Consider the following 12,134-nt stretch of genomic DNA (forward strand, 5'->3'; position numbering starts at 1 on the left):
TTAAATGGTTCGCGTCTCCAATATGCATGAATCCACAAATGACTTAAGCTGTTAACTTTTTTAACATAGCTGACACTCCCTCTGAGTCAGAATAAACCAGTATCCCGGAGTAATTCATTTACTCAAACAGTACACTTACTGAACTGCTGTGAAGCGAGAATTGAAGATGAACAACGAGCCGAGCCAGATAACGAACAAAAGATTGATTGAAAGATTCACCTGTAGCTCGTTTGTAAGCGTGTCTGAAGACCAAGAAGATATAAGGGTATAAAGGTGAGTTAGAGCTCTTTCGTAAATTAGTTAGTGGACTTTTGTTTGTTATTTTAGGCCTTGCCTTCCCCTGAGCCTTTGCTCCCATTTATATTGTATTCTTTTGTCTTGTAAATAAAATTTACTTTTGTGTGTGTATAAATATATATATATATATATATATATATATCAACGAGTGTCTGTTCTATATGTTAATAAAAACATATAGAAGTTTTTATTATATAGATGTACTATTTTCTTAGTTCTATTTATTTTTATTTAACTCTTTGATACCCTGTTGGGGCAACTTAATAGCTGAACTTAGTTCCACACTATGTTCCACCGTTTTAAGCCAAATTAATTTGTTGTGTTGTATTCAAGAGATCATAAAATAGATGCAGCCTTTTTTTTTGGGGGGGGGGGGGTTCAATTGAATATTCTTTAACTTTTATGCATGATAAATTTGTTAATGAATAAAGACTGATCTGTTGAAAGCGGTTATTTTGAGTTGGATGTCAAAATCTCTCCTTTGAAGGGGTAAATACAACATTTGCCCTGACATTCAAATATGATTTTCAATAAAAAATAAAAATAAAACCTGGGGAAAATAAATGCAGAACATGTTCAAATAGGAAACTATTAACAAAACTATGTGCATGAAGCCATTCAGACAAATTTGGGCACAAATGTGTCAATTGAAGGGAAATGACAAGTAGCCGCTTCTTATTCACCATTAACATTTAAGCATACAGAGATAAAACAACACAAGTATCGATAACCGTATCGTTTTACCTGAAGCTTATCGGTATTCTGGTATCGACCCAATTACGTACCGGTCCCAAAAAAAACCTGTTGACTTAAATATGTATACTACGTAAAGTATACTTAACTATGTAATTTAACAAGTATACTTAAAATACACTTGAAATAGGCCTATAATACTTTTTGTTAAGGGTACTCTTTCCCTGCCAAACACGGAATTCTCGCTATTATACATTCGGGGGGCCTATTATGCATCTCCTGAATGAGTCTTGTATGTGCCGATCAAAAACAAATGCAAGGAAGATGCAGAAATTAGCAAACTCATATGTATGCATATCGTCCCCTTGGAATTATAAGGTTCTATCTGCGTTCTGAGTAGTTTTGAGATATTGAGCTTTAAAGTTTTTGTGTTCCATAGACTTCTGTAGATAGAACCTTTTTGTTTTTTCAATAAAAAATCCCAAAATGTACACAACTTAAAATAAAACATCACATAATGTAAATAAATTGTCACAGAATAAGAATATGTGAATAACTAAATTTTGACAAAAATGTCAGATAGAACCTTATAATTCCAAGGGGACGATATGAAAAACAATGCGGTCATCAACAATAAACCGCATATATTCAAATCCGCCGCAAACTCTATGTGTGCCGCCATCTTGCCTGCCGCCATTACTGCATGCCTGCGAAGTGTGACAGTGCGACACTTGCCGGTGCCCTCAACTTCAATGAAAGTGGTTCCTGCTCATTAAAGAAAATGTCTGGTAAAAGGGAACATTGGGTAGATGATGTCAGGCAGTGGCCAAAACTTACTGAAAAAGGTAATTTATTGATAACATAATGTAATAATGTAAAAATATGTAATGTAATTAAGAAGTGTATTAATTGATGACAATAAAACCAAATGCTATCATTACTAGCTGTGTTGCTAATATGTTCACAAGCTTCACAAGTTTAAAATAACTATTAGGCCATCCTTACAAATATTCTTGTTTGCCATAACCCGACCGACCCTGTAAATTTAGGACCGACCCAATTATATTTTTTCCCCTTTTAGTCCGACTGACTTGCCGATTGAAATTGCGATAAGACCCACAGATTTTTTTTACTCTTCAAACAACTAATACAAATGCAGTAAAATGTGAGACACACTCAATTGATACTTTTCACACGCTCTCACGCCATACATCAATTTTCTCACGCACAGAAAAGTCGTGCACTGAAAGATACAGTAGGCTTCAACTTACAGAAATGTATATACCTCGACCAATCAATCAAAAAAAAAGGGGTCAATAAAACAGCTGGAGAACAAAGGTTTGTGAATTTCACAAATGGTTTTATTCCAGGCCTGTAGTTTTGTGCTGTTGTTAAAACAGCCAACCACACAACACGCTCTTCCCGGCATCACTGGACAGCACACGTACTAAAAAAAATAAATAAAAATAACATTTTTCGTGCAGCTAACATCTGCTACAGCCACCTATGGGACCAACACGCAACAGTAATGCCGGCGCTGCTTTACTTCCGTGTTTCACCGGATTTGTATATAGGCCTAAATGAAAACTACATAATGAATGAAATGTGATCCAGGAAGTGGCAAAGGACTGTGCAATCTTTGGTGGTGTTGATGGAAGCAATCTACTCCTTGCTTTGATCATCCAAATAGTCTATCCAAATATGATACAGATTAAAAAAATAGATTTTCTCTGCTTTTTTATTTATTTAATTTTTTTAATAAAACTTACATTTAAGTGTTAAAAAAAGAATGTTTGAAGCTAGAATAAAACATTTTATTTTATTTTTTAAGTATAGGCTCTGCTATTTATTTTGATGTATTGCATGTTCAGATAATCATAAAACAAAATATTCTGGGGGGGATGAAATTTTAGTGAAAATGATCAAAACCGCTAGCTGGCAGTGGCTGGCAACTTTTATTTTTTTTTCAAAAACACTGGCAGGGAGACAGTTAAGTACTATAATGAATTATTTAGACATACTTTGTTAGGCTATACATAATTGCCTGCTTGTGGCATTTTCACTAGCTACATTTCATAAAGTAATTCCTATTCTAACCCTATATTGTTGTTTTTGCTATCTGCATATTTGCTACACAAAACCACTTAATAATAAATGTGGTTTATAACAGTCTGATTTTGGCAGCGCTCCTGTTGTGGAGTAACAGTCTCTCTTGGTTTTTGTAAAACATGTCTAAGTGTTGTCTCACTGTGGCTGCCCTCCCAGCTCGCGCAATGATACATCCCAGCGTGTTCCTTCTTTTTTATATGGAGCTTTATGTTATATGAATCTCCCTTTTTTTCAGCGGAAAATTCTGTTGCTTCAATTGTAGCAATCCCGGATGCGCTCATGTACAGTATTCTTTTAAATGTTCCTTCATTTTCTTTATGGTACCAGTGGACATAACCACCAGTGCCCAAGCCTGTTACCTTACATTCAAAGGACACACTTTTACCTATTTGCTTCACCAAGACCTTTTGAGTTTGTTCTAATTTCAAACTTTCCACACCTACAATGAAATAAATTGAAAATCAGTTATTTTTTAATAAGTAATCTTATTTGTTTTATTTATGTATTAACCCATTTTAATCTATTTACCCCCCTTTAAAGTTTACTTACCATGGATCATAATGAGAACAACAGTGCACAAGTTTATCAGCATCGTTCATTTGATTATGTGAGACGATATATGGTTCATAAAGTTTCCTGTACACTTCTTAACACTATTTTGCAAAAATCATTGAAAATTGTTCAGTGACACCTTGTTGATGTCATTTCCTGAGGTGGAGTTATGATGTCAAAGCTCTTGCCAAGTGATGCAGCTTGTACAGCAATTTGGATGAAGTATTTAAAAACATATTCATCTCTGCCTTATATGATATCTCTTTGGGATTCTCATCAATTTATAAGTAATTTAGTAAAATTCAGTTTATTAGAAGTCATTTAGTATCTTAAAGCCTTAAAGAAGCCTTAAAAAATCTATTTTGCTGATCAGTAGCGCCATCCACTGTTGGAGATTTGAATGTCAAATAAGCAAAGTTATACAAATATCACAAATATAGTGGGGGAAATTATCCCTGTTGCATTGCTCTTCAGGATGCACATTGAAGGTATAATAGTGGAGATGGAAATTGGGTTTATATACCTGAAAAATCAGCTTTGAATAAATGTATACACATTTATATTCAGAAGAGTAAAATCGAATGGACACTGTCTAATGACAATATCTTTGAATTAATGTACAGTATGTGTTTGAATGTTTTTACTGGTTGATTGAGTCCCAGCCAGCGTGGAAGTAAACAACAGTATGAATCAGTTTTGTGTTGCTCAGTTTGAGGTTAGAAAGCTGTATTCTGTCCACGGTGAAGTCATTTCCTTTGGGATTGCTGGGAGTAAAGCTGCCAACTGCACTGATATACAGTAGTATTAATGGGACTTCATTCTAACTTTCTTTTGGTACCAATTGATATAATTCCAAGATTCCATGTCACTTTGCATGGGAGATATGAAGTTTTGCACACTTTGATCAAAATCTGTTGGCTTTGTACCAAAGTCACTCCCAAAACAGCTGCTTTGAATAAACAAAACTAAAATCTGATAATTTTATTTCTTAAAAGACAATTTCAAAAGCCTTAATTTCAAATGGCACCCACCTGGGGTCTCTGAGAGGAGGACAATATAAATGTATGCAAACATCATTCATCTATAGTTGAAAAAGTAGTTTTGAGTAATGTTCTGTTTTATTGTTGTACATAGCCTTAGACATCTGAATACAGTTTGCTGATGTCATTTCCTGAAGTTGATATTTCAATGCAAAATATTTATCTCCTATTCCACTGTTTTAACTCTTTCTTCGCCATTAAAGGAATTTTCTGACTTTGTTTTCCCTGGTGTACAGTAGGAGGAGCTGTAGAGCATGTATGGCTACATCACGCCGTGTTGCATGCTGGGGCGTTTCCTCCATTCTTGGAGGATTGCTTTGCTACAAATTCTGAAATTAATATGTAAACCTGTTTATCTTTTGTTATGTTTATGTTTGAAGTTAAATACTCACATTCTTCATTGTATTGTTCGCAGGAAAGAGAAGCCATTTTACAGCTTCGCATGATCATTTTGATCTAATTTTTTTCCACTTAGTTTTTGTAGAATTTAATTTATGTTGATTTGATTACTGAGAAAACAGTTATAAAACGCTGCTTTAGCCATCATATGATAGAAAGTATATGTTCAACAAGCTGACAGAAGTCCATCAGTTTCTTTGTTTGAGACATTTCAATGACGACGTATAATAGTTGACATTATAAATACTTATTTTTCCATGGACACAGAGGAGAATCAGCAAACACACTGTATTTATGTTCAACATATGACAATCAAAATCAAATTCTCCAAAATGGCACTATGGTGATGAGGAGAGACACAGAGGAGACAAATTGCTGAAAAAATATTAATTTTTTTATTAGTGTAAAAAAGTATTCTCGTCGCTTCATAAAATTCAGATTGAACCACTGATGGTAGGTGAACTATTCTGATGATGTCTTTCATAGTTTTCTGGACCTTGACAGTGTATTTTACTTGGCAGTCAATAGGAGAGTCACAAGGCTCCCTTTTTTCATCCAAAATATATTTTAAAATGTGTTCCGAAGACGAACAAAGCTTTTACAGGTTCATGGGGGTAAGTGATTAATTTTAAGCATGAGCTAACACCACCAGTCCATTCATTCTTGATAAAACTTTATTTTGTTGATTATGGAGGAAGTGGCAGAGCTGCAGAACTATTTGTTCTCAATGTTTTAAATTTAATTAAATGGATAACAGTTTTGTAATAAATGCTATTTTAAATGTAATTGCAGATTGAGATATGGGTTTGTGACAAGTGTACAATAAAAAGAAATCTTACACATTCAATTATTTTTATGTGACCTTCATTCAACAAAAAATGAAATAACATGTTGAAACTAAATAAAAATATTTTAATAAAAGTTTAAAACAATGTATGGGATGCAAAGATGATTATATAGGCTAGTTGAAGAATCAGCTTTGTCACGGACACAGTGTCTTGTATAAGTTGTGTTAACGGTTCTTCTGAGACTTGAACATAAAAAAAAAAGTAATGACAAAAATCGAGATCACATTTAAAAGATGCAGAGTGTCTCCCATTTGTTGCTGCTGCTGTTCTTCCAGCAACAGCTTTGATGATGAAAGCAGGTTTTTTGCAATGATTTCCTCTAACAGTTAACACTGTGTTGTCTTCACTCCAGTATGCGCAATAATATGATCCTTCATCACTGAGCTCCAGTGTTGAGATAGTCAGTGTCCCTTTATTACCCTTCAACGATCCAGCATATCTAGCAGGGACACCAAGGTCCTTTTTACCTTTATTCGATCCAGCTTCGAAATACATTAATCGTTGGAAAACTTGATCTTTGAGTCTGTACCAGTGGAGAGCGTTGGATCCAAGCGATGGCATCTCGCATTGGATTCGAGCAGTTCTGCTACTTGCCTTAATCATCACAGATAAGGAATCCATAGGTTGTCCATTTAAACAATCTAAAACCATAAGAGAAACCATTCAAATGCGCTGATTGTGTGTACACAATAATTTGGAATCTGAAACCTTAATTAAAGCGCTGATATTTTTAAACATACATAGGCATACCCATATGTAGGCAAACGCTTCAACTTCAATTCGAATTTGAATTCGAACTTAAATTTTTAGAATGTTTCCTTAATAGAACATTCTAAACAGAATCTCATGAGCAGCAGATGTTCTGGCAACCAAACTGAGGATTAACCATAGTATAGGCCTACTGTAATTATTTATATTTTGACTTCATGACATCACACGTATGCCAACAGAACATGCCAACACGTATAACCACTTGTGCGAGACGAACCTTGTTTTTTAAAAACAAATTACACTGAATAATTGTGAATGAAAAATGTTATGCATCAATAATAAAACCTCACCTATAAAGACTACTAACAACACAAATGTTATCATTCCAGATGGTGGCATGTCTACCTCTGTCGTCCAGGAGTATGAAGAGTTATGAACGACAGCAGTCAGTCAGAAGGTAATGATAATGGCCTTGTGGTTTCCTCTTTGTGTTCATGTCATCATCATTACTATCACACACAAGCTAAAACAATCTATATAAATGATGGGTAATGGGAATCAACACTCATTTTACACATGTCATTTTTAACCACAATTTAACCCTTCAAAATTCTTTTCAGAAACATTCAATAATAGCACTATGATATAATCAGAAATACATTTTATTTTCACAGTGTGTTATTGAGTAGGGGAGAGTGGGAATGGTTACAACACTTTTTGTATTTCGTTTTAATTGGAAATAAAAAAAATGTTAGTACAATAAAGCTTTTGTCAGCTACTCACCCACACTGCTGAAACATGTGCACATAATATATGTACAATTTACACTTGAATAGACAAAGTCAAATGTTGCAATTTGATGGTTGCAACAGTCCACAGAGGACTGTTACAGTATATTACCATTCTTAAAAAAACTTTTTATATGAAAATATATTTTTTGCAGAACCAATGGTCACGTGTGGCTGTCTTCACTGTAACTATTCCTGATTGAAGAAGTAAGCCATGTTGTAAATACCCCTTGTTGCAACCATCCCTACTCTCCCCTATTTAAAGTGTTGTTGCTAAATTGGTCACACATAAAGTCAGTTTTTTGTGCTTTATTTTGTAATATAAGTAGTTTACTTATATGGTTCTTTATTCATGCATCTGTTCAAATATTCCAGTATGTTTGTGGTAGGCTATGTCTTTGTAATGCAGTGCCTTTCATATTATTTGATAACTTTAGTGAAAGTCGGCACAATGCTACTGTATTTTTACTGCAAAAGGACAATTGATATTTCAAGCAAACTCTTCATCAAACTTTACAAAATTACAAACCCATGATCCCTACATAAATGTAAAATATGTCATATACAGTACAGACCAAAAGTTTGGAAACACCTTCTCATTCAAATAGTTTTCTTTATTTTCATGACTATGAAATTGTAGATTCACACTGAAGGCATCAAAACTATGAATTAACACATGTGGAATTATATATGGAATTATATACGTAACAAAAAAGTGTGAAACAATTGAAAATATGTCATATTTTAGGTTCTTCAAAGTAGCCACCTTTTGCTTTGATTACTGCTTTGCACACTCTAGGCATTCTCTTGATGAGCTTCAAGAGGTAGTCACCTGAAATGGTCTTCCAGCAGTCTTGAAGGAGTTCCCCCAGAGAGGCTTAGCACTTGTTGGCCCTTTTACCTTCAGTCTGCGGTCCAGCTCACCCCTAAACCATCTTGATTGGGTTCAGGTCCGGTGACTGTGGAGGCCAGGTCATCTGGCTTCCATGAACACCAAGGCAATTACATACTGTATACTGCAGTTCCAATCCAAACAGATCCAAATACCATCACCCAGCCATCCTGTCACTCAGCTCAAGTCAAATTAAGAACTTAAACAGAAAATAACAATTTAAGGATTTAAATGTTTTATTCATTAGTTCATGTACAGGATGTGCGTAAATCTTCTCACTGTGGTTGCTTGTGTCCCAGTAGGCGCAGAAGTAAATGGCAGAATGTTTCGTCTGAGTATCACTCAGTTTTAGATCATAAAGCTTTGTTTTGTCCACTGTGAAGTCAGTTGCTTGGGGATTGTTAGTATCACGAGTGACATCTCCTCCATGACTGATATAGAGTAGTCTCGATGGGGCTTCACCCTCTTTTATTTGGTACCAATGGATATAATTCCAAGATTGCAAATCGGTCACTTTGCAGGGCAGATACACAGTTTTGCCAGCTGCTTTAGCCAAAGCCTTTGTACCTTGATCCAAACTCACTCCCAGCACAGCTGCTTTGATTAAACAAAAACAAATTTCAATCCATTTAAATCAGTTTTAAATTATTATCAGCTTATTATTATAAATGTTACTTACCTGGCATTTCTAAGAGGAGGACAATGTAAATGTATAAAAACATCATTCATCTGGTGTAATGATGTCTTTGAGGTTTTCATGCTGCTTTTGTATGAACTCCAAAAAAGGGGTGCTGATGTCATTTCCTGAAATGGAGTTACCCTTTTTTAAAGACATTTTACACACATTTTACACAAACCTTTTACACTAATTGAATTGCAGATTACTGTGTAGTGTAGCAATGCAAATGTAAAATCATACCAATGCTTAAGGTTATTTTAATTAATCTTTCGTAGCGAGGTTAATATGTGCATGTAGAGAAAACCAAAAGGCTGGGAAATGTAAAAAATAATAATAATTAAAACACAGATAAGAAATACACCCATAAAACTGATATTTTTTACAGGCCAGTAATATTAGTAACATTAATGTCCTTTTTTATTTAGTTTAGTTTTTTCTAATAACGGAGTTATGTTATAAAATGTTTTCTGTTAAATAAATGAGAATTGCTTCTGTGAAATGAGAATAAATGTGAATCTGCTTTCTGTTTTGTTACTTTATTAACCTGTTTTGATCTATTTAACCCCCTTTAAAGTTTACTTAACATGGATCATAATGAGAACAACAATACACATCATTAATTCGATTATGCAAGATCATAAAGTTTCCTGTACACTTCTTTACACTTTTTTTGCAAAAATCATTGCAGAAAATTTTTAATTTGCCCACCTCAGTTTGCCAATGTCATTTGCTGAGGCGAAGCTCTCATAAATGTCAAAGCTCTTTCCAAATGTAATTTGTACAACAATCAGGATTAATTATTTAAAAAACAAATGCATCCCTACCTCACCTGACTGATATATTATGCCTTTCTCTTTAATTTATTATATGTAATTTAGTGAAATGTAATTCATTAGAAGTAACTTACATATTGAGCCTAAAGCTGCCAAATGCATTGATTTACAGTAGTCTTGATAGCTAAGCTGTGAAGCTTTCGCAAATCAGAATATTGAAGCCAAGTACTCAAGGAAAGTACAGCAACCAAAACTTTATTGTCAAACAAAGTGTACAAGTGTATATGTGTATACTCATTTACCTAAATATTTGAAAACCATAATTCACTGGAACAGCAACGTAGACAATATTAAAGTTTTCACAAATTGAGTTCGACCTAAAATAAGGTTTTTGAATTTCCGCAGCTTGCGTGTTTATTGGTGATAGACATTAAGGGGGGGGGGGGTGAAATGCTATTTCATGCATACTGAGTAATTTACACTGTTAAAGAGTTGGATTCCCATGCTAAACATGGACAAAGTTTCAAAAATTAAGTTTTACGTTTGAAGGAGTATTTCTGTTCCAAAAATACTCCTTCCGGTTTGTCACAAGTTTCGGAAAGTTTTTTTCGAGTATGGCTCTGTGTGACGTTACATGGAGCGGAATTTCCTTATATGGGTCCTAAGGCACGTCTGCCGGAAGAGCGCGCCCTCCCGTATAGTACAGCACTGAGAGCACAACAGACTTCACTGATCAGAGCGAAAGCATCGCGAAATGTCACAAAAGAAGTGTGTTTTTGGTTGCCAGGGCAAGACAACCCTGCACAGATTACCAAAAGAGAAACAGCATTAAGGGACCAGTGGATGGAGTTTATTTTTACAGAGCATCAACGAAGTTGTGCAAGTGTTTGTGTTTGTTCCCCTGCATTTTCAAAGATGCTTGTTTTACAAACAAGGCCCAGTTTGACGCCGGGTTTGCACATCATTTATTTCTTAAGGATGATGCAATCCCAACGAAAAAGGGTCACGATCGTGTGTTGGAACCGCATGCGGTGAGTAAAACTGCTTCAAATATCTCTGTGTTATTAACTTAGCTATCGGCGTGTAAGCACATCAAGTAAACAACATGCGATGTTGTCATTAAACTGCACGAGTAAAACTGCTTCAAATATCTCTGTGTTGTTAACTTAGCTATCGGTGCGTAAGCACATCAAGTAAACAACATGCGATGTTGTCATAAAACTGCACTTTCCACATGTAACGTTACAGCTTAAAAAAAAAAAAAAAAGACGACAAAGTGGAACTTAGTCATTTTCCAAAACCGCTAAGTAAATATATACAGTTTCAGTACATACAACATAGAGACATTGTTGCTGATGCTGCTTTTGTTAAATTTCAGCCTCTGGATCTGATTCTGGATCATAAATATACGGCTAAATCTGACTGTTAGCCATGGTTTGTTTTGGTTGGTTTTGTCCTCACGGTGTCACAGCTTCCAGACTGGTGCTCGTGATTCTTTAGCTCCGCCCACACGTCACGCCTCCAACTCTGCACTGTCAACTCTGCACTGGCTCCCTATCAACCATACAGCGGGGAAAATAAGTATTTTACACATCAGCAATTTTATCAGTAAGGAGATTTCCAGATGTAGCCATCCAGCCAAATATTGAATACATACAAAGAAATCAGAAAATTTAAGTATACAAGTTGAGTCATAATAAATAAAGTGAAATGACACAGGGAATAAGTATTGAACACATAAAGATAACAAGGTGCAAAATGGCACAGAAAGCCAGGAGATCACCTGAAATCTGTCAGTATTGAGAGGGAAACCCTGCCCCCTATGCAGGTATTGAACTACGTGATTGTGGCTGCCGGTTGGTAGGGCTCGAGCCGATGCTCAACGGGAGTTTGTGGCGTCGGAATGGTGAGCCCTACCCACCGATGAGGAGGAGCAGCGTGGTTGTGGTGCCCGACCGGGAGGACCCGATTTGCCTCGACCGGAATAGGTCACAGTGTCAGCGTACGGGCCCTATAGGCTGATAGCCCCTGCTATTCAGTGGGCGAAGGGCCTAATGCTGACCGAGAGGGCCCATGAAGCCTCCGACAGGAGATTGAGACTCAGGATGATGGACATCTGGGTCCTCTCGGTTTGGCAGATAAAAAACTTTGGGCTGGCCTTCATACTCAGAACATTGAACGGCTAAGCCTCGCCAGGCGGGGTTAAAAGATGTGAGGATAGCTGAGAGGGTTTTTTTTCAGGATTTGACAAAAGGTCGAGACTCGTAGCTTCGGACGGTTAAGCCTCGCCTACTGTCAAATGGAAAAGTAAGTTGTGTGGCCGAGATACTTTTACCGACGTCCAAAGGGAGCA

At 35.9% G+C, this 12,134-nt stretch overlaps 1 long non-coding RNA gene across 1 annotated transcript; it reads right to left on the bottom strand.

The window, feature by feature from the left end:
• Positions 1 to 8,547: 8,547 nt before the first annotated feature.
• LOC128030392 (uncharacterized) lies at positions 8,548 to 9,115 on the bottom strand. The gene is made up of 2 exons (XR_008187888.1): positions 9,009 to 9,115; positions 8,548 to 8,923 (listed from the first exon to the last, which is right to left on the bottom strand). It is a non-coding gene; the product is annotated as an uncharacterized LOC128030392 (long non-coding RNA).
• Positions 9,116 to 12,134: the final 3,019 nt, after the last annotated feature.

Source organism: Carassius gibelio, chromosome A2 (assembly GCF_023724105.1).
Source record: "Carassius gibelio isolate Cgi1373 ecotype wild population from Czech Republic chromosome A2, carGib1.2-hapl.c, whole genome shotgun sequence".
Classification (NCBI taxonomy): domain Eukaryota; kingdom Metazoa; phylum Chordata; class Actinopteri; order Cypriniformes; family Cyprinidae; genus Carassius; species Carassius gibelio.